At 45.2% G+C, this 22,502-nt stretch overlaps 1 protein-coding gene across 2 annotated transcripts in view; it reads right to left on the minus strand.

Moving 5' to 3' along the window:
* LOC120978577 overlaps positions 1–22,502 on the minus strand; it is an 875,253-nt gene that overhangs the window by 430,494 nt on the left and 422,257 nt on the right. The window lies entirely within an intron of this gene.

Genomic DNA, 22,502 nt, shown 5'->3' on the forward strand with positions numbered 1-22,502 from the left:
GACATCTGAATGGAGCTTTACAGGGGGGTGATCAATGACAGAGGGGTAATCAATGACAGGGGGGTGATCAGGGAGTCTATATGGGGTGATCACCACAGTCATTGATCACTCCCCTGTAAGGCTGCATTCAGACGTCCGTATGATTTTTACGGATCCGATCAGTCTATCAGTGGATCCGTAAAAATCATGCGGACATCTGAATGGAGCTTTACAGGGGGGTGATCAATGACAGGGGGGTAATCAATGACAGGGGGGTGATCAGGGAGTCTATATGGGGTGATCACCACAGTCATTGATCACTCCCCTGTAAGGCTCCATTCAGACGTCCGTATGATTTTTACGGATCCGATCAGTCTATCAGTGGATCCGTAAAAATCATGCGGACATCTGAATGGAGCTTTACAGGGGGGTGATCAATGACAGAGGGGTAATCAATGACAGGGGGGTGATCAGGGAGTCTATATGGGGTGATCACCACAGTCATTGATCACTCCCCTGTAAGGCTGCATTCAGACGTCCGTATGATTTTTACGGATCCGATCAGTCTATCCGTAAAAATCATGCGGACATCTGAATGGAGCTTTACAGGGGGGTGATCAATGACAGGGGGGTGATCAGGGAGTCTATATGGGGTGATCACCTCCGTCATTTATCACTCCCCTGTAAGGCTGCATTCAGACGTCCGTATGATTTTTACGGATCCGATCAGTCTATCAGTGGATCCGTAAAAATCATGCGGACATCTGAATGGAGCTTTACAGGGGGGTGATCAATGACAGGGGGGTAATCAATGACAGGGGGGTGATCAGGGAGTCTATATGGGGTGATCAGGGGTGATCAAGGGCTAATAAGGGGTTAATAAGTGACGGGTGGGGGGGGTGTAGTGTAGTGGTGCTTGGTGCAACATATTACTGAGCTGCCTGTGTCCTCTGGTGGTCGATCCAAACAAAGGGGACCACCAGAGGACCAGGTAGCAGGTATATTAGACGCTGTTATCAAAACAGCGTCTAATATACCTGTTAGGGGTTAAAAAAATCACATCTCCAGCCTGCCAGCGAACGATCGCCGCTGGCAGGCTGGAGATCCACTCGCTTACCTTCCGATCCTGTGAACGCGCGCGCCTGTGTGCGCGCGTTCACAGGAAATCTCGCGTCTCGCGAGAGGACGCACCGGCGCGTCCTCCCAGAACAACAGGACCGCCGCAAAGACGCAATCCTGCGTACGGCGGTCCTGAGGTGGTTAAATATAAAAAAATAAATACTCTTGCAGGTACAGTATTAAGGCAGTAACCCAGCCTCAGCTCCTCACTCCCTGGCTGACAGCTTACCCTGCCTTTCCCTATTATGCACAATTATTCATGTTAGCCTTTCTTTTCAATGTCCCTGACAGAATAGAAGCTACAGCACTAATTGGCTCATCCAGGCTGTCTGTCAGCCTGGGAGCCAATCAGGGCAAGCCCCCCCCTTCCCCCCTTCCCCACTTCCTCTTAGGGTTATGTATGTATCATTCTTCTTCCCTTGTGCTTTTATCCACGGACATGTGCAGTAAAATGGCCTGTGTACTGTTTTACTTCATTCATCCAAAGCAAAGCTGAAAAGCTTCAGGCACGTCTGGTAGACACATTTTTGGTAATTTGATAACTAGAGTTGAACGAATCTGCCTTTTGGCAGGTTCAAGTTCGAGTTTAAGTGAATCACCTAATGGATTCCGTTCTCACAGAAACCATCACATAATTCAATGGCAGCATGCCGCATAATACAAGTGTATGGCTGGCTCAGAGGGTTCTGTTCTGCTGGCCATACACTTGTATTATGACGGCATGCAAAACGGAATGCCTCTAAAGGCATTCCATTTGGCATGCCAGCATTGAATTACATTTTGGATTCTGTGAGAATGTAATCTATTATGTAATTCACTTAAAGGGTTTACCAATACCATAAACTGCCCCCCTATGATGTGCCGGGCCCCTCACAGGGAATATACTTACCCCGCTTCCTGCACCGCTCCTGGTCCCCGCACAGTCTCTGCTGCTTCTCCCCATGCGCCAATGAAAACATCTGGTGTTGGGGGGGAGCAGCCAATGGCGGCATGGACGGGGACGAGCCTCCCTAACATCGTGGATGACGCTAGGGAGGCTCGCCCCCCGTCCCCGTCTGCCATTGGCTGCTCTCCCCCCCTGTCCCCGACACCGGATGTTTTCAGCGGCGCGCGGGGAGAAGCAGCAGCGGTGCAGCGACCAGGAGCGGCGCAGGGAGCAGAGTAAATATATTCCCTCTGAGGGGCCCGCACATGGGGAGGGGGCAGTTTATGGTATTGAATGACCCTTTTAAACCTGGAACCTGAACACAAACCTGCTAAAAGTCAAGTTTCCTCAACTCTATTTATAACGAACCTGGTTTATTATGAACTGATTCGCTCATACTCTTTCCTAAATGATGTAGGAAAACAGCACAAAATTGAATACACTTATTGATATGAGTTATTACAATTTCCTACTGATATGGTATTCTCTATTATACCCTTATCATCTAATAATCTGCACACTCTTGGTTATCTTTTTTCCTTTGTTAACAATCTGTCTTCTTTCCTTCTCTATAGATTTCAGTCGTAGGTTTTTCAGAACAGGAAGTAGAAAACTTTATTATAGGGGTATTTTAATCCAGGGGACATTATATGCATTCTTATTAGTACTGGGGGCTCTATAGAAGGGACTTATAGATCTGCCGTATTTCTACTAAGAGCACTATGTAACATAGTAACATAGTTTATAAGGCAAAAAAAAGCCCTCTGTCCATCCAGTTCGGCCTGTTATCCTGTAAGTTGATCCAGAGGAAGGCAAAAATAAACAACTTTGAGGTAGAAGCCAATTTTCCCCACTTAAGGGGAAAAAAAATTCCTTCCCGACTCCAATCAGGCAATCAGAATAACATCCTGGATCAACGACCCATCTCTAGTAGCTATAGCCTGTAATATTATTACACTCCCGAAATACATCCAGGCCCCTCTTGAATTATTTTAGCAAACTCACCATCACCACCTCCATAGTGAGAGTTCTATAGTCTTACTTTTCTTACCGTAAAGAATCCTTTTCTATGTTTGTGTACAAACCTTCTTTCCCCTAGACGCAGAGGATGTCCCCTCGTCACAGTCCTGGGGATAAATAGATGATGGGAGAGATCTCTGTACTGACCACTGATATATTTATACATAGTTATTAGATCCCCCCTCAGTAAATAACCCTAATTTTGATAATCTTTCCGGGTACTGTAGTCCCCCCATTCCAATTATTACTTTAGTTGCCCTCCTCTGAACCCTCTCCAACATTGCTATGTCTGCCTTGTTCACAGGAACTGTACACAGTACTCCATGTGTGGTCTCACCAGTGATTTGTAAAGTGGTAGGACTATGTTCTCATCACGGGCATCTATGCCCCTTTTGATGCAACCCATTATCTTACTGGCCTTGGCAGCAGCTGCCTGACACTGGTTTCTACAGCTTAGTTTGCTGTTCACTAAAATTCCTAGTTCTTTTTCCATGTCGGTGTTACCCAGTGTTTTACCATTAAGTATCTATGGTGACTTGCATTATTCCTTCCCATGTGCATAACCTTACATTTGTCAGTTTTAAACCTCATCTGCCATTTGTCTGCCCAAGCCTCCAGTCTATCCAGATCCCTCTGTAGCAGTATACTGTCCTCTTCCGTGTTAATTACTTTACACAGTTTAGTGTCTGCAAAAATTTTTATTTTACTGTGCAAGCCTTCTACAAGATCATTAATAAATATATTGAAGAGAATAGGGCCCAATACAGACCCCTGAGGTACCCCACTAGTGACAGTGACCCAATCTGAGTGTGAACCATTAATAACCACTCTCTGTTTTCTATCACTCAGCCAGTTTCTTACCCACATACAGACATTTTCTCCCAGTCCAAGCATTCTTATTTTATATACTATCCTTTCATGCGGTACAGTTTCAAATGCTTTGGGGAAGTCCAGATATACGACATCCATTGATTCGCCGCTGACAAGTCTAGAACTTAACTCCTTATAAAAACTGATTCAATTACTTTTACATGACCGATCCCTCATGAAGCCATGCTGATATGGCGTTATTTGCTTATTTTCATTAAGGTACTCCAAGATAGCATCTCTTAGGAAACCTTCAGTTTACCCACAACAGATGTTAAACTTACCAGCCTATAGTTTCCGGGATCTGTTTTCTGCCCCTTTTTGAATATTGGCACCACATTTGCTATGCACCAATCATGTGGAACACTCCCTGTCAGTATAGAGTCCTTAAATATCAGAAATAATGGTCTTTCATTGACATTACTTAATTCTCTTAGGATACGGGGGTGTATGCCATCTGGTCCTGCTGATTTGTCTATTTTAATCTTTTTAAGACGCCGCTGTACTTCTTCCTGGGTCAGACAGGGCACTTTTAATGGGGAATTTACTTTTACATTCTGCATTTCATCTGACAGTTTATTTTGCTCAGTGAATACAGTAGAGAAAAAATATTTAATAGCTTTACTTTCTCCTCATCGCTCTCTGCAACTCCCCTTTCACTCTGTAGAGGGCCGACACCTTCAGATTTATACTTTTTACCATTTATATAATTGAAGAACATTTTAGGGTTAGTTTTGCTCTCTTTGGCAATTAATCTCTCGGTCTCTAGTTTAGCTGCTTTTATTTGTTTTTTACATATTCTTTTTTTTTTCCTTATAGTTTTTCAATGCTTCCTCGCTACCCTCTTGTTTTAGTGATTTAAATGCTTTCATTTTGTCATTTATTGCTTTCTTTACAGTCATATTTATCCACATCGTTTTTTTCTTGTTCCTTAACCTTTTATTCCCATAAGGTATGTACCGCCCACAATTAGATTTTAGGATGCTTTTAAAAATATCCCATTTATTGGCTGTATTTTTATTTTTGGCCTCTCTTGGCTAAATTTAGCTTTTCTGAAGTTTGGTATTTATGTTCCTCCTTGAAGAAACACTCTTTTGAATGACAATTGGAAAGTTATTACTTTATGGTCACTATTTCCCAGGTGTCCCTGTTAGCGCAATTCATGCACTTCTCCTTCTTCTTTGTGTGGTGCCAAATCAATTAGAAGAATAAGTATGTGTACACCATACTGCTTTATAATGAGACCAGACACACTAGGTGGTTTCATTAAAGCATCTTCTCATCTTCCCTGAGCCATGGTAGAAGAGAGCTTTATTCACATTACATTGACTTAAATAACAGACATGACATCACAAAAGGGGTGTTCCTTAAGAAGAGACTATTGGCTCCTTAACCTGATAGGAGTGGTTTCAGCAACTTCAACTCTGAGTTCATAGGTAGATTTGAAAACTGTAATGTAATCCCATCTTCCCCCTCCCTTATTGACCTTCTCATACATATGGTTCAAACATCTGGCTTGCGGCCATCTTGTGGACAAAAATGTGTACTACAGACCAGATACACATCTCTCACAGTCCCCCAACCTGCACATCTGTTGTTCTGTCAGGTCTATTGGTTAATACTAAGTCCAGTATGGCTGTCCCTTTAGTCAGGTCCTGAACCAGTTGGGAAAGTTAATTGTCTTTGGTTATTGCCAAGAACCTGTTGTCACGGCTTGGTGATAGTTTGCCGTGACACTTTTGCTGCGCATGATGTTTGCCGGTGGCAACGTGTTGTTTGTTATGCATGTGTGTGCACTTCCCCTTTAAGGCTGTTTCACTTCCCATTTCTGGTGTGTTTGGGGTAAAGGTGTGTGCAAGGTGGAGCTGGGTGTGGCCTCTTGGCTTTTATTGTTCTGAGTTGTGAGCCTGAGGTCAGATTGTCTTCAGTGTCTTGAGGATCTGGTGCTATTCCATCTGCCCAGTCCTTGAGGGCCAACTTATGGGACATTGATATCACCTAATATGTTCTGATGTCACCCCTTTGTGTCTTTTTCAGTTACCCTACCCACTTGTTGCATGTTTGGTGTGGGTTTATGTTTGGGGTTGTTGTTATGTCTGGTTTGGTTTTTCATGTCTGGCCTGTTTGGTGTTTCAGGTCAGCCTGGATGCCAGACATATCCTTTGTTTGTCCTAACCTCTAGGTAGGGGGTCCCTGGAGTTCCCCGGAGGGGGAACTACAAGCAGCTTGGCCTGTTGCCACCATGGTTCATTCCACATGGTAGTCCAGGTTGTTACTACTAGATTCTGTGTTTGGTGTTTGTTCTGGGTCCTGCCTGGTGTGTGTGTTTGGGCCTATGCGCGTTTCCAGGATCCAGTGGTAGCGGCGTGGACAGCTCGGGTTCCTGTTGCAGCTGTGTCAGTTAGGTGTCCATGTTGGTCCTGTTGGCAGTGGTGTTTTCTGCCTCTGGACACTTACCTGTGGTGTCATCCACTGCTGGCTGCTTTCTTCCCCTTTGTTGCTAGGCCTGTTGGAGACTCCGTTCCTCTGTGTCATGGAGGAATCGGTTGTCTCCACCTTCTGACGTCATATTGCAGGGACCATTAGGGTCAGTAGGGCCCAGGTTCGAGAGTATGAGCCCGCCTACCATCGATGGTGGCTCATACCGTCAGGAGGTCAGGGATAGAATTTAGGGATGCTTAGTGTGTTGCCAGCTCTCTTTTCCCTGTTTTCAGGCCTAGCTGCTACCTTATTTTCCCCTCAATGTACGGTGGGGGGTTTCCCCCACTCCCCACCGTGAGACCTGTTTCCTTTATGAGATATACAGGTTTCAGTTTTCCAGTCTATATCTGGGTAGTTTAAGTCTCCCATAATAACGACCTCATTATGATCTGCCGCCTTGTCTATCTCGTTTAGTAGCAGATTTTCTGTGGACTCTAGTATATTAGGTGGTTTATAATAAACTCCTATTAGTATTTTTATTATTGTTTTTGCCTCCATGTATTTTTACCCACAGTGACCCCACATGTTCATGTCCCTCACTTATATATTTTGGCGATCCTTTCTAAACAGACTGTAACCTGCCCAGTCATAGCTATCATCCAGCCATGCCTCAGTTATTTCCACTATGCCATAGTCCTCCTCACACATTATTAATTCCAGTTCCCCAGTTTTATTAGTCAGGCTTCTGGCATTAGTATACAGTCGTGGCCAAAAGTTTTGAGAATGGCACAAATATTCGTTTTCACAAAGTTTGCTGCTAAACTGCTTTTAGATCTTTGTTTCAGTTGTTTCTGTGATGTAGTGAAATATAATTACACGCACTACATACGTTTCAAAGGCTTTTATCGTGCTGGAAAATGCATTGTTCTTCACCAAACTGTTGTTGGATTGTTGGAAGAAGATGCTGTTGGAGAGTGTTTTGGTACCATTCTTTATTCATGGCTGTGTTTTTGGGCAAAATTGTGAGTGAGCCCACTCCCTTGGATGAGAAGCAACCCCACACATGAATGGTCTCAGGATGCTTTACTGTTGGCATGACACAGGACTGATGGTAGCGCTCACCTTTTCTTCTCCGGACAAGCCTTTTTCCTGATGCCCCAAACAATTGGAAAGAGGCTTCATCGGAGAATATGACTTTGCCCCAGTCCTCAGCAGTCCATTCACCATATTTTCTGCAGAAGATCAATCTGTCCCTGATGTTTTTTTTGGAGAGAAGTGGCTTCTTTGCTGGCCTTCTTCACACCAGGCCATCTTCCAAAAGTCTTCACCTCACTGTGCGTGCAGATGCGCTCACACCTGCCTGCTGCCATTCCTGAGCAAGCTCTGCACTGGTGGCACTCCGATCCCGCAGCTGAATCCTCTTTAGGAGACGATCCTGGTGCTTGCTGGACTTTCTTGGACGCCCTGAAGCCTTCTTAACAAGAATTGAACCTCTTTCCTGAAAATGCTGTGGAAATTTTTTTTTGGGATTAAGTTAATTTTCATGGCAAAGAAGGACTATGCAATTCATCTGATCACTCTTCATAACATTCTGGAGTATATGCAAATTGCTATTATAAAAACTTAAGCAGCAACTTTTCCAATTTCCAATATTTATGTAATTCTCAAAACTTTTGGCCACGACTGTACATACAATTAAGAGGTTTATGTATACTTTTTACCCTACACCTTTCCTTTCGAACTGTTATCTGCACTATCTTACCATCCTATAATGTTATTACCCTCCCCTCAGTCCCTAGTTTAAACACTTCTCCAACCTTCTAGCCATCTTTTCCCCCAACACAGCTGCCCCTTCCCCATTCAGGTGCAGCCCGTCCCTACGATAGAGCCTGTAGCTGACAGAGAAGTTGGCCCAGTTCTCCAGGAACTCAAACCCCTCCTTCCTACACCAGTTCTTGAGCCACTTGTTAACCTCCCTAATCTCCTGCTGCTTTTCTTGTGTGGCTCGTGGTACAGGCAGTATTTCAGAAAACACTATCTTTGAAGTCCTTGCCCTAAGCTTGTTACCTAAATCCCTAAAATCATTTTTAAGGACGCTCCACCTACCTCTAACTTTGTCATTGGTTCCGATATGGACCATATAAACAGTATTTGGTGTGAAAAGTTAGGACAAAAGCAGCGGTGCCCTTAATGGAGTAGGTATAGTCTCCTCAATGACAAAGTAAAACAGTGGGTGCGGGAACCGCGCTATGTGTCAGTGATGTATGTCAGTAGTTCAAATAGAATCCTATAGAGATGGGGGACTGAAATCGCATCCAGCTTTCAGAAGCAACAGTCACAGGTACGTATTTCTCATACAGGGAAGCTGTTATACACCTCCTGCTGGTACTCAGATCCCGTCATGAGCCACCGACCGCTGATTCCAACACCGGGTCAAAATATATTCACAAAGAAACAGAAGAGATGGTGCAATACCCTCGATATCTTAAAGGTAACAGGGTTTTATTATACTCACAAACTCAAAGTTTTTAGCACGCACATAAAAATGCCCGACCCGGGTTTCGCAGTTAGCTTCTTCAGGGGCTGCGGTACAATATGGACCATGACTGCTGGATCTTCTCCAGCCCCTCCCAGTAATCTGTCAACCCGATCCGTGATGTGTCGAGTGCCAGGAAGACAACACACTGTTCGGTGATCCCTGTCTTTGTGACAGATCGCCCTATCTGCACCCCTAATAATTAAGTCTCCCACTATCACCACCTGTCTGGCCTGCCCTGCTCTCCTGATCCCCTGCTTAATGGAGCTGACATTCCCCTAACTGGCAGAGGAAGGGTCCTGCTTAATGGAGCTGACATCCCCCTCATCTGCCAAGCTTGCAAACTTGTTGGGGTGTGTCAGATCAGGGCTAGCCTCCCTGGCACTCTTCCCTCTACCCCGCTTTCTAACTGTTATCCAGCTAGCTGCCTCACTTTCCTGAGCCTTCTTGCTGCCAGCCTGCCCCACATATACCCCATAGAGTGCTTGCTCAATGAGCAGCAAACTCTTTTCCATATTGTCAACGCTTCTCAGTGTTGAAACTTGCCCAGTTAGATACACAATGTGCGATTCCAAACGGCAATTTGCCCACATTTTGAACAAAGATATGCACCAGGCTGTTCCAGGACTGCGTACATTAGACAAAACTGCGCTGTCAATAATGGAACACATACTAAATGGGGATTACGCAAGAAAAGAGAAAAAATACAATATAGTGCAGTGATAAGAATCTAACTTACTGTAGTCCCCTCCTAAAGTCCTTGAATCTCAAGTCACGTAATCTAAAGTCACACACTTAGGCTACTTTCACACTAGTGTTTGGTGCGGATCCGTCATGTATCTGCACAGATTGATCCGTTCAGATAATACAAAAGTCTGCATCCGTTTACAAAGAGGACCTTTCCTCTGTTTAACCCTAGTCTAATTAGGGTCTTAACTTATTGGGCGGCCCCTACTGATGTCATTGCACGGTTTTGTTTTTTTCAAAGAGCCCCCGTTTGTCCGCTGATGTCCCCCATTGATTTCGGCGCCTCATAGTCTAATTAGCCGACTTGGTTATACTAGGCGGAGACTGGAGCGGTTCTCTTCTCCCTGGCTGTGAGCGCATCCAATCAGAGTGCACCGCTCATAGCCAGAGAGGAGCTAATTCTTTGAAAAAAAAAAAAAGTGCAATGACTTCAGTGGGGGCCGCCCTATAAGGTAAGACCCTAATTAGACTAGGGTTAAACAGATGAAAGGTCCTCTTTAACATATGTAGTGTACGGGAACTGTAATACCCGTCACTACCAAAGTGTCACTTGGTGTGCTGTCGTCCCTCCTTAACTATGGAGAAGTTGGTATATGTCAGTTTTATAAAATGTCATGTAATGTAATGTTATGTATTTCCCTGTTACTGTGAAACTTGCATGTACAGGCCTGCAGGGGTGTCATTCCAGCTTCTAGTCGCTAGAGGGAGCTAGAGAGCCCTAGTTTATATAAGGCCCAGACAGGGAAGCAAAGGCCAGTCTAGACCACAGCTCAGAAGTTTCTAGAGCCTGAGGAAGTGTCCAGAAGCTGAGAGAGACAGAAGCAAAGATCAGGAAAGCAAGAGGTACTCAGAAAGACAGAGGAGGTACTTATAAAAGCTATAGCCAAGGATATAAAGCCAGAAATAGGTTAATGGGCCTTAATGAAGATATGCTATATTCCAGGATCAGACAGAATTAGAGTGCAAGCTCCTGTGCTGCAAGTCCTGTGTTCAACACTCTGTAATTACCCTGCTGTAACTGAATTGCCTGCATCGACCGAATTGCAAAATCGACTGTATGCCAAGGAACTGCGATTCCAATATTGTCTCTGCTTGGAAAACTACTAAAGTTGGAGTTCTGTTTTAATCCTACGTTTCCTCAATTTATTCCTGCATCCGCAAACGGCGTGCCACCGTTTACTTGGCACTGGCGTCACAAACTATTTCTACCTATACCTGCCCTTGCAGAGAGTCAGCCGTACCAGGTTAGTGTATATTGCACTACATCACCCAGAAACACCTATTGCACACAACTTGAGTACGCTGCACCTCTCTTTTGGCGTCACGAACAGGATACGCACGCTTTCTAGTGCAAGAAGCGTGAACTTTGTGCCTTATACAGTTGCCCTGTGACCAAAGTGACAATTTGCCTGTTTTATTCAAGTGGACTTTGTGGACTGAAAATCATACCCAAAGTGTACCAAAAACCTCTAAAAAGCGCTGTGCAGTGTTGCGCTACCCAGAGGAAGAAAATCGCCGCATTGGAGTGTGGTTTTGTGGACTTTTTACAATCCTGCTTGCTGTCAGTGAATGGACAGCGTTTTGCTAAAGATGGCCACCGGCTGCCTGGAGTAAAGTTTCCCGCGCCGCTGAGGACATTCGTGGGCGGATCCCTGCAAAGACACAGAGAGTCCCGCCCCTCTTCATCATCGCACCGCCGCGGCCCTGCTTCTCCTGCGTCACCGCGGTCTCAGGACGTCCGGAACCTCGCGAGACTTGGCCTGCGCAAGACCAGCGATACCGGTAAGCACTTGTAACCGGAGGGAAGGGGATTGTTCCGGCCCCTTTAGTCGCCAGCGGCCACCTCTCAATAGACTACCATGTCAGAGCCAGGAGTGCCTGAGCAGCCGGCCCCGGGAGAGCTTGCGGCTCCTAATCATCCTACAGCCCCCAGCATGATGCCCTTTACCATGCCTTACTATTTCGGGGCCCCATGGTTCCCTCGCTACAGGGGAGAGACCCATACCCTAAGGGACTTTAAAGAAAAGTTGCTGGCACTATTCCGATTGTACCCTATAAATGCCGACCAGCAAATAGAAATCCTGCTAGCGCAGCTTGTGGGAGCTGCCCGCAGGGAGGTATTATCCTGGCCTGCTACTGAGCGGAGTACTCTAGAACAGATATTCACCCGCCTCAGGGCCACTTTTGAAACTAGGACTGCCTCAGAGATAAAGATGCACTTCTTTGGCAAGAAACAGAAGTCCGGTGAGTCCCTCCGTGACTATGCCCTATCACTTCAGGAGGCTTTAGGGGCTGTAATTCAGATAGATCCCAAGGAGGCTGATAACCAGGACCAGACCCTGAGGGAACAATTTATCAACGGGGTGTCTAGTGAACAAATAAGGACCCAGTTAAAGATGCTGTCCGCCCAGCACCCTAACAGTACCTTTCTGGACTTTAAAGAACTGGCTATAAAAATTCTGGGGTCAGCAGTATCTCCGGAGTTGAGCACCCCACCTGAGTCATCAGCCTGCAGGCCAAAACCGCTTGTCACTAACCGAGCTGAGGCCGGCCAAGCTGTTCAAGTGTCAGCTACCGATACTATTGCCATGCTGACAGAGCAAGTAAATCACCTCACTAAAAGTTTAGAGAAAGTGTGCAGAAAAATAGAGGAATGGGAAAAACCCATAATGCTAGATGAAGAATTCCTGTCCCCTCCTAGGCCGTTCCCACCTCAATACCAAGAGACGCACCCCAGGGATCCTGGGAGGCGTAATAGAGGTCGCAAGAAGCCCGTGTGTACATACTGCAAAAAGCTGGGACACACAGAATCCACGTGCTGGCAGTTAAACGGGCAACCCCTGAGGCTGAGGACCAACCCTCGGGAGGTAGAACACTAGGTCCAGAGGATCCAAATTGGATGCCACGTTATGTAGGATCCCATCCTAAAATCAATATAGAGATCAACGGGGTCCCCTTTGAAGCCCTATTAGATACTGGGTCTCAGGTCACTACTATTCAGCTGCCTGCATTTGAAAAGTTCTGGGACACCAATCAGTTGACCCAACCGCCTGAATCCTGGGTGGAAATTATCGCCAGCAATGGCAAACCAGTAAAGGTTCATGGATACTGGGAACCCACCCTGCAGGTGGGAGAAGTAACCCTGCCTCAACAGGGAGTGATCGTAGTACAGGCCGGTGACAGAGGAGGACATCCTGTCATTCTAGGCACCAATGTTTTCAAAAACTGTTATTCAGAAATACTTGCTGTATTACATCAGACTTTGCCCACTGCTTCCTCTGCATCCAGGAGGGTGATTCAAAAGACTATTACTGTGTTAAGTGCCCAGCAGAGGTTTGCTAATGGGAAAGGAGAAATTTGTACTGCCAGGATCCGTGATATTAAGCCTGTGACTTTGCCTCCTAATTCTCAAACTCTTTTGTGGTGTCGTGCTGTCCTGGGAGTCGAAGGCCGAGATTATCCAGCCCTGGTGGAACCACTCCAGATGGAGGATTATCCTTATGTGAGAGCTGCCAAGTGCCTGGTGAACGTCTCCCAAGGTAAAGTACCTGTCCGTCTGATTAATCTGAGTAATCATCCTGTTGCGCTTACTAAGCATTGCCCTGTTGCCCAGCTGTCCCAGGTGTCCTTCCAAGACATCATTCGTCTTCCAGTGACAGAAAAGCCGCCAGCTGCAGACAGCAGATGTTCGCCGGTGACCCAGCCACAAGTGCCCTGGTGGGAAGAGCTCCATGTAGGGGACGAGACTACCCCCCAACATCAACAAGAAGGGATTCTACAGCTTGTCAAGGAGCACCACCAGGCCTTCAGTAAGCATGCTACTGACTATGGAGAGGTTAGTGTCATACAACACACCATACCTACTGGCTCTCATCCTCCTATCAAGGAGAGATACAGACCCTTACCACCTACTTCATATCAGACTGTAAAGGAAATGATCCAAGAAATGAAAGACTCTAATGTGATCCGGGACAGCCGTAGTCCGTGGGCTGCACCCCTGGTTCTTGTAAAGAAGAAGGACGGTAGTATCCGTTTCTGTGTGGATTATAGGAAAATTAATCAAATAACCCACAAAGATGCATACCCACTGCCCCGCATTGAGGAGTCACTAACTGCTCTGGGCTCCTCTGCCTATTTCTCCACATTGGACTTGACCAGTGGCTACTGGCAAGTACCCATGGCCCCTGCAGATAGAGAAAAGACTGCCTTCACTACTCCCATGGGCCTGTTCGAATTCAATTGTATGCCGTTCGGGCTATGTAATGCCCCAGGAACTTTCCAGAGACTAATGGAGCGGTGTTTGGGTCACAAAAACTTCGAAACAGTGCTGCTGTATCTAGATGACGTCATTGTGTACTCAAAAACATATGAGGACCATCTGAAACATTTGGCAGAAGTATTTGAAATCCTTATCAAATATGGCTTGAAAGTAAAGCCATCCAAGTGTCACCTGCTCAAACCTGCAGTAAGATACCTGGGGCATATAGTAAGCGGAGAGGGAGTGCAACCTGACCCTGATAAATTGGCAGCTGTCTGTAATTGGCCGGTTCCTACTACTGTCAAAGAGGTGAGGAGTTTCCTGGGTTTTGCCGGCTACTATAGACGTTTTATCCCCCATTTTGCTCAAATAGCTGATCCTATCCAGGAACTCTTGAGGGGGCAACCCAAAAAGAGTCCTAGAACTCCTGTGCCCATTGAGTGGAATGAGAAAAGAGAGATAGCGTTCCAATTGCTAAAAAAGAAACTGACCGAGCCTCCAGTGTTAGGTTATCCAGATTATAGCAAGCCCTTCCATCTCTATACTGATGCTAGCAAGCGAGGCCTGGGAGCTGTGTTAGCCCAGATCCAAGAGGGAAAAGAGAGAGTGATAGCATATGCAAGCCGCTCCCTGAAAGGAGCTGAGAAAAATGACCAGAATTATAGTTCCTTCAAACTAGAGTTCCTGGCATTAGTGTGGGCGGTGACAGAAAAATTCAAGGATTATCTAGCCGCCACCCCGTTCATTGCATTCACTGACAATAACCCTCTGGCGCATCTAAATACAGCTAAATTGGGGGCCTTGGAGCAGAGATGGGCCTCTCGCCTTGCCAACTATAATTTCTCTGTAAAGTATCGTGCTGGACGTACTAATGATAACGCTGATGCTTTATCCAGGCTTCCCACAGAGACAGCTCCTGATGATGTGCGAGATGCTTGGGAAGATGTAGAGATGCCGGCTTTCTATAACAAATTTGCTCAACAGGATCAGGCTCGAGCTACCAATAACAGAGCTGCAGTTCCTTCACCCTCCAGTAGGCCTGATCCTAAAGAAGAAAGGTGGGTGAAACTACAGTCTGAAAGTAGAGTGCTGGGTGAGTTGTTGGACTTCATTACTAGTGGCAGAGCCCCTGAGAGGATTCGGCGGAAGAGTGCAGATCCTGAGCTCATCAAACTGTGGAGACAGCGCCATCAACTCTTCATACAAAAGGGCCTATTGCTACGGAGAAGCCTAGACCCAGTGTCCAACGAGAGAGTGCACCAGATTCTCATACCCCGACGAGATGCAGGTATGGTGTTGGAGATGTACCACAATCAATCCGGTCACTTTGGGGTCCAAAAGACTGAAGCTACTATCCGCCAGCGGTTTTACTGGGTAGGCATGAGAGAAGACATGGAGAAGTGGTGTCGAGAGTGTGTAGCCTGTGCCTTGAAACGAAGTGAGCACCATGATCAGAGGGCACCACTGAGACCCATTGTAAGTACCCGTCCTCTTGAACTTGTCGCCATCGACCATGTAAAACTGGAGCCTAGTCGCTCAGGGTATGCTTATGCCATGACTATTATTGATCATTTCACAAAGTTTGTTGTAGCAGTGCCTGTGAGAGACCAAACAGCCAAGACTACAGCCGAAATGTTCTGGAAGCACTTCCTCCTGCCCTATGGATGTCCAGAAAAGATCCTCACCGATCAAGGACCTGCTTTTGAGTCCCATCTGTTCCATGAACTGTGCCGCTTACACAACTGTAAGAAGATCCGGACGACGGCCTACCATCCTCAAGGTAACGGATTATGTGAAAAAATGAATCAGACCTTGATAGAGATGCTGAGGGCCGTGCCTCCTGAAAACAGAGGAGATTGGCCCAGTCTGTTGCCACAGCTCATGTTCACATACAATCATACCATACATTGTTCCACCGGGTATACCCCTTTTTACTTGATGTTTGGGCGCCAAGGGACATTGCCTGCTGATCATTCATTGGACATACACGTACCTGATTGCATTAACCCATTACCTAACACCGACTGGGTTGCTGAACATCAAAGGCGATTGAATACAGCCAACGCCATTGTTCAGGAACGTATGGACTATGCAAGGGACCGACAGCAGAGAGACTATGATCAAGCAGCCCATGCAGAACCCTTGACAATAGGGGCTGTGGTATGGTTAAAGAATAACCGCCGTACCAGTAAATTGGACAGTAAGTGGGAGCGAAGTCCCTATGTTGTCACTGCAATCCCAAATGTTGGAACTCACACTTATGAGATCACCCGGGAAGACAAGGGATCCCAAATTGTACACCGAAACCGGTTGAAGCTCTGCCGGACACCAGAACCTAGTGCAGAGAGTTCTGGATCTGAATATCCTGTGGCAGAGTCAGCAATACAGCCCGAGGATCCTATGCAGGCTGTTCGTAATCTGAGGTATGACGCTGATCCCATGCATTGGCTTCTGACACCTTGGTTGAACTTGCTGGTGCCTGCTCCGGCACCTACTGTAGCTTCACCTCCAGAAGAGCCGGTTCAAGATGCTCCGGATCCAGTACCCCCTCTCGTTGATATTGTTGTTCCAGTTGTTCCTGTTGTTCCAGCTGTTCCTGACCAAGGTCTCACGGATGGAGACCCTCCTGTTGCTCCTCTCCCTCCTACCTCGTTGCTAAGGGAAGAGGAGACCCCTGTTTTGAGAAGGTCTACCCGGATGACCAGGGGACGCCCACCAGTCCGTTTAGGAGACTTTGATTATTCTGGTGGTGTCTCCTCCCAAACAGTTGCCACGGGCAATACTTTACTTGACATTTGTGCGCAAGAATGGACTCCTCCACGTGAGCCCTTGCCTGTGATACACCCACGGGAAACTCCTGGGTAGTTCCGTTATTTTGCTGTCCTTTTATTGTGCAACTTCATACTAAGGAACCGTGCCCGGAGACAGACTCAAAAGTACCTGAGCCTCTGAGATTCTTACTCTTTTAAAAGTAATGTGCCCAGAGATGGACTCCACCGCATGAGAGCCTCTGTGATTAATAAGAAATAACCTGGGTACGGACTCATGTTTGTTCTTTGAGCCTCCAAGAACTTTTATACTGTTTTATCCATTTTGCTGTTCTATCATGGACTTATTCATTGTCATGGACTATCCTGGTTATAATGTTACGCTGTGCCAGGTCAGCGCCCCCGTTCCATTCACTATCCTGAGAGAAGAGAACGACGCCCCTTGTCACTACCCTTCACTTTTGCCAATTGGACCTGATGTAAATGTAAATGCAGATGAATTACATGTATGTATGCCTGCATGTCTCTATTTTCTATTTCAGGTAGAGATTCCAGTTGGGCGACCCATGATGGAGTACGAGGTCGTACTCAGCTTAAAGCAGTGGGGTATGTAGTGTACGGGAACTGTAATACCCGTCACTACCAAAGTGTCACTTGGTGTGCTGTCGTCCCTCCTTAACTATGGAGAAGTTGGTATATGTCAGTTTTATAAAATGTCATGTAATGTAATGTTATGTATTTCCCTGTTACTGTGAAACTTGCATGTACAGGCCTGCAGGGGTGTCATTCCAGCTTCTAGTCGCTAGAGGGAGCTAGAGAGCCCTAGTTTATATAAGGCCCAGACAGGGAAGCAAAGGCCAGTCTAGACCACAGCTCAGAAGTTTCTAGAGCCTGAGGAAGTGTCCAGAAGCTGAGAGAGACAGAAGCAAAGATCAGGAAAGCAAGAGGTACTCAGAAAGACAGAGGAGGTACTTATAAAAGCTATAGCCAAGGATATAAAGCCAGAAATAGGTTAATGGGCCTTGGTGAAGATATGCTATATTCCAGGATCAGACAGAATTAGAGTGCAAGCTCCTGTGCTGCAAGTCCTGTGTTCAACACTCTGTAATTACCCTGCTGTAACTGAATTGCCTGCATCGACCGAATTGCAAAATCGACTGTATGCCAAGGAACTGCGATTCCAATATTGTCTCTGCTTGGAAAACTACTAAAGTTGGAGTTCTGTTTTAATCCTACGTTTCCTCAATTTATTCCTGCATCCGCAAACGGCGTGCCACCGTTTACTTGGCACTGGCGTCACGAACTATTTCTACCTATACCTGCCCTTGCAGAGAGTCAGCCGTACCAGGTTAGTGTATATTGCACTACATCACCCAGAAACACCTATTGCACACAACTTGAGTACGCTGCACATAGCCAAGACGGATCTGTCTTGAACACCATTGAAAGTTAATAGAGGACAGATCCGTTTTCCATTGTTCCAGATTGTGTCATAGAAAACGGATCCGTCCCCATTGACTTACATTGTGTGTCAGAATGGATCTGTTTGGCTCAGTTTCATCAGACGGACACCAAATCGCTGCAAGCAGAGTTTTGGTGTCCGCCACCAAAGCGGAATGGGGACTGACCGGAGACAAACTGATGCATTCTGAGCGGATCCTTTTCCATTCAGAATGAATTAGGGCAAAACTGATCCGTTTTGGACCGCTTGTGAGAGCCCTGAACGGATCTCACAAACGGAAAGCCAAAGTGCCAGTGTGAAAGTAGCCTAAATACAAACACACACTTTGAAATCAAACACACTAATGCTCGCAAACTTTGTCTGCTTGTATAAGTGCAGCTTTCAAACCAGACTGCTTTTTTTCCTCTGAATTCAAAGGAATGAGATGCCCTCAAGATGGCTATTTAACTTCTCCTAATTAGCTAGCCAGTAGCCACACTCTAATTACTTACCTATGCAACACCCTGGAGAAGGAAGAGAAAAAAAATAAAGAAATGAAATGTAATTACAGTATACTCTGAGCTGCTATTAAAGAAACCTGGCAGCAAAAGCAAGTCACAGTGTACAAACTAGACTACACTGCTCTGACTTGGTAGAGAGTACAATAAAGTCAGGCACAGCCACTCAGCAATGCACATGTAAGGTATGTAAAAAACTAGGCACCCCATAAAAATAAACTAATATAGATAACCTTTCCAGCTTCAACAATCACAGGAGACTGGCTGGAATAATTAGAAAAGACAAATTCACGACATTACTTTAAATAACCAGTAGATGGCAGCAGAGTGTTTAAAGCCTGAATACAAGCACAGTTTCTAATAACATAAGAACTTTAAAATACAAATCTCTAGTTCCTAGGGGACAGGATAGACTGTTACCATCCTGCCTTTTACACTCAAGGTCATGTAATGTTGTCTTGCAGAAAATGTTTAGCTAAAATGACAATGAAAGGAGAAGTTATCATTATGGGAGATTTCAGTCTTCCAGATATAAACTGGAAAACCAAAATAGCAAGTTCTACCAGGAGTACAGATATTCTAAATTCCCTACTGGGGTTATCTCTACAACAAGTGGTTGAGGAGCCAACCCGGAGGGAGGCCATTTTGGATTTGGTATTCACAAATGGGGATTCGGTATATGATGTCATTGTAGGCGAAACCTTGGGATCTAGTGATCACCAGTCAGTGTGGTTTAATATAAGAACTGTGAAAGAGTCCCACCACACAAAAACAAAAGTTTTAGATTTTAGAAAAACAGACTTTTCAAAAATGAAATTAGTCATAAATGAGTCCTTATCAGACTGGAACGGATTACATGGAGTCCAGGAGAAATGGGACTACTTAAAAGGTGCATTATTGAAGGCAACAGAAAATTGCATTAGACTTGTCAGTAAAAGCAAAAAAAGGAAGAGACCACTGTGGTACTCAGCAGAAGTGGCCCAAATCATTAAAAATAAAAAGCTAGCATTTTGTAATTATAAAAAACCCAGAGCAATGAAGATAAGGAAATCTACAAGATTAGGCAGAGAGAGGCCAAGCAAGTTATAAAAACTTCTAAAGCGCAGGCAGAAGAAAAACTAGCTCAGTCTATGAAAAAAGGGGATAAGACATTCTTCAGATATATAAATGAAAAAAGGAAATTAAAACAAGGAATAACTAAATTAAAAACAAAGGACGGAAGGTATGTAGAAGAGAATAAAGGGCTAGCCGACTGCCTTAATGAATACTTCTGTTCAGTTTTTACAAAAGAAAAAGGAGGACCTCCACTAGAAAGGATGACTAATAAATCATTTGATGCATGTATCTTTACAGAGGAAGATGTTCTAAGTTTGCTGTCTAAGGTGAAGACAAATAAGTCACAGGGGCCTGATGAGATACACCCAAAATTATTAAAAGAGCTTAGTGGTGAGCTGGCAAAACCGCTAATAGATTTATTTAACCAATCATTAGTAACAGGAGTCGTCCCGGAAGATTGGAAATTGGCAAATGTCGTGCCCATTCACAAGAAAGGTAGTAGGGAGGAATCGAGCAACTATAGACCAGTGAGTCTGACATCAATAGTAGGCAAATTAATGGAAACCCTATTAAAGAATAGGATTGTGGAACATCTAAAATCCCATGGATTGCAAGATGAAAAACAACATGGGTTTACTTCAGGGAGATCATGTCAAACAAATCTTATAGATTTTTTTGACTGGGTGACTAAAATAATAGACGGTGGAGGTGCAGTAGACATCGCATATCTAGATTTTAGTAAGGCTTTTGACACTGTCCCACATAGAAGACTTATCAATAAACTGCAGTCATTGAGCATGGACTCCCATATTGTTGAATGGATTAGGCAGTGGCTGAGTGACAGACAACAGAGGGTTGTAGTCAATGGAGAACATTCAAAACAAGGTCATGTTACCAGTGGGGTTCCACAGGGATCTGTACTGGGACCAATTTTGTTTAATATCTTCATAAGTGATATTGCAAAAGGCCTCGATGGGAAGGTGTGTCTTTTTGCTGATGACACAAAGATATGTAACAGGGTTGATGTTCCTGGAGGGAAACGCCAAATGGAAAAGGATTTAGGAAAACTAGAAGAATGGTCCGAACTCTGGAAACTGAAATTTAATGTGGATAAGTGCAAGATAATGCACCTGGGGCGTAAAAACTCAAGGGCATAATATAGTAGAATATTTGACACAGTCCTGACCTCAGTATCTGAGGAAAGGGATTTAGGAGTAATTATTTCAGAAGACTTAAAGGTGGGAAGACAATGTAATAGGGCAGCACGAAATGCCAGCAGAATGCTTGGATGTATAGGGAGAGGTATAAGCAGTAGAAAGAGTGAAGTGCTTATGCCGCTGTACAGAACACTGGTGAGACCTCACTTGGAGTATTGTGCGCAGTACTGGAGGCCATATCTCCAGAAGGATATAGCTACTCCAGAGAGAGTTCAGAGAAGAGCTACTAAACTAGTACATGGATTGCAGGATAAAACTTACCAGGAAAGGTTAAAGGACCTTAACATGTATAGCTTGGAAGAAAGAAGAGACAGAGGGGAGATGATAGAAACTTTTAAATACATAAAGGGAATCAACTCGGTAAAGGAGGAGAGCATATTTAAAAGAAGAAAAACTACCACAAGAGGACACAGTTTTAAATTAGAGGGGCAAAGGTTTAAAAGTAATATAAGGAAGTATTACTTTACTGAGAGAGTAGTGGATGCATGGAATAGCCTTCCTGCAGAAGTGGTAGCTGCAAATACAGTAAAGGGGTTTAAGCGTGCATGGGATAGGCATATGGCTATCCTTCATATAAGATAGGGCCAGGGGCTATCCATAGTATTCAGATATATTGGGCAGACTAGATGGGCCAAATGGTTCTTATCTGCCGACACATTCTATGTTTCTATGTTTCTATGTTCAATAAAAACACTTCTGGTTTCACCCAGCCCACTCCCTTCGCACATTGGAATTATTAACCATACTTTCAACATATGCAACACACACAAATAATTCAGCTCTCACAGATACTCCCTCACATGATCTAAAGTCACACACTTAATACAAATACACACTTGAAATCAATCAAACACGCAAACGCTCACAAACTTGTGTTGTTTGTCTGCTTGTATAAGTGCAGCTCTCAAACCAGACAGCTTTTTTCCTCTAGATTCAAAGGGGGGCCTTATTACTACTGAGGGGTCTGTAGATAGCTTTATTACCACTGGAGGAATAATAGGGGGCATTATTTCTACATGGGGCTCTGTGAGGGTATTATTAATACTGGAGGGCTCTTCTAAGAATGGGGGCACTCTTGGGGAGCATTATCACGGTTGGGGGCACTGTAGGAGGCAGTATTACTGTGTGTCACCCTTTGCAGAGACGAGGCGGCTGAGAAAAGTTATTTGGACAAAATGTCAGCCCACCACTATGTCACTGGGCCACTCTGTGGTCTCCTCATGCTGATGCCAGCTCACCACTATGTCACTGGGCCACTCTGTGGTCTTCTCATACTGCTGCCACCTCACCATCTGTGGTCTCCTCATGCTGCTGTCACCTCTCTACTATGTCACTGGGCCACTCTGTGGTCTTCTCATGCTGCTGCAAATTCACCACTCTGTAATCTCCTCATGCTGCTGCCAGCTCACCAGTATGTCATTGGGCAACTCTGTGGTTTCCTCATGCTGCCACCTCACCACTCTGTGGTCTCCTCATGCTGCTGCCACCTACCCACTCTGTCATTGGGCCACTCTTTACTACTCATGCTGCTGCCACCTCAACACTCTGTCACTGGGCCACTCTGTGGTCTCATGCTGCTGCCACCTCATCACTTTGAGGTCTCCTCATGCTGCTGCCAGATCACTTGTCT

This window comes from Bufo bufo, chromosome 9, assembly GCF_905171765.1.
Source record: "Bufo bufo chromosome 9, aBufBuf1.1, whole genome shotgun sequence".
NCBI classification, from domain to species: domain Eukaryota; kingdom Metazoa; phylum Chordata; class Amphibia; order Anura; family Bufonidae; genus Bufo; species Bufo bufo.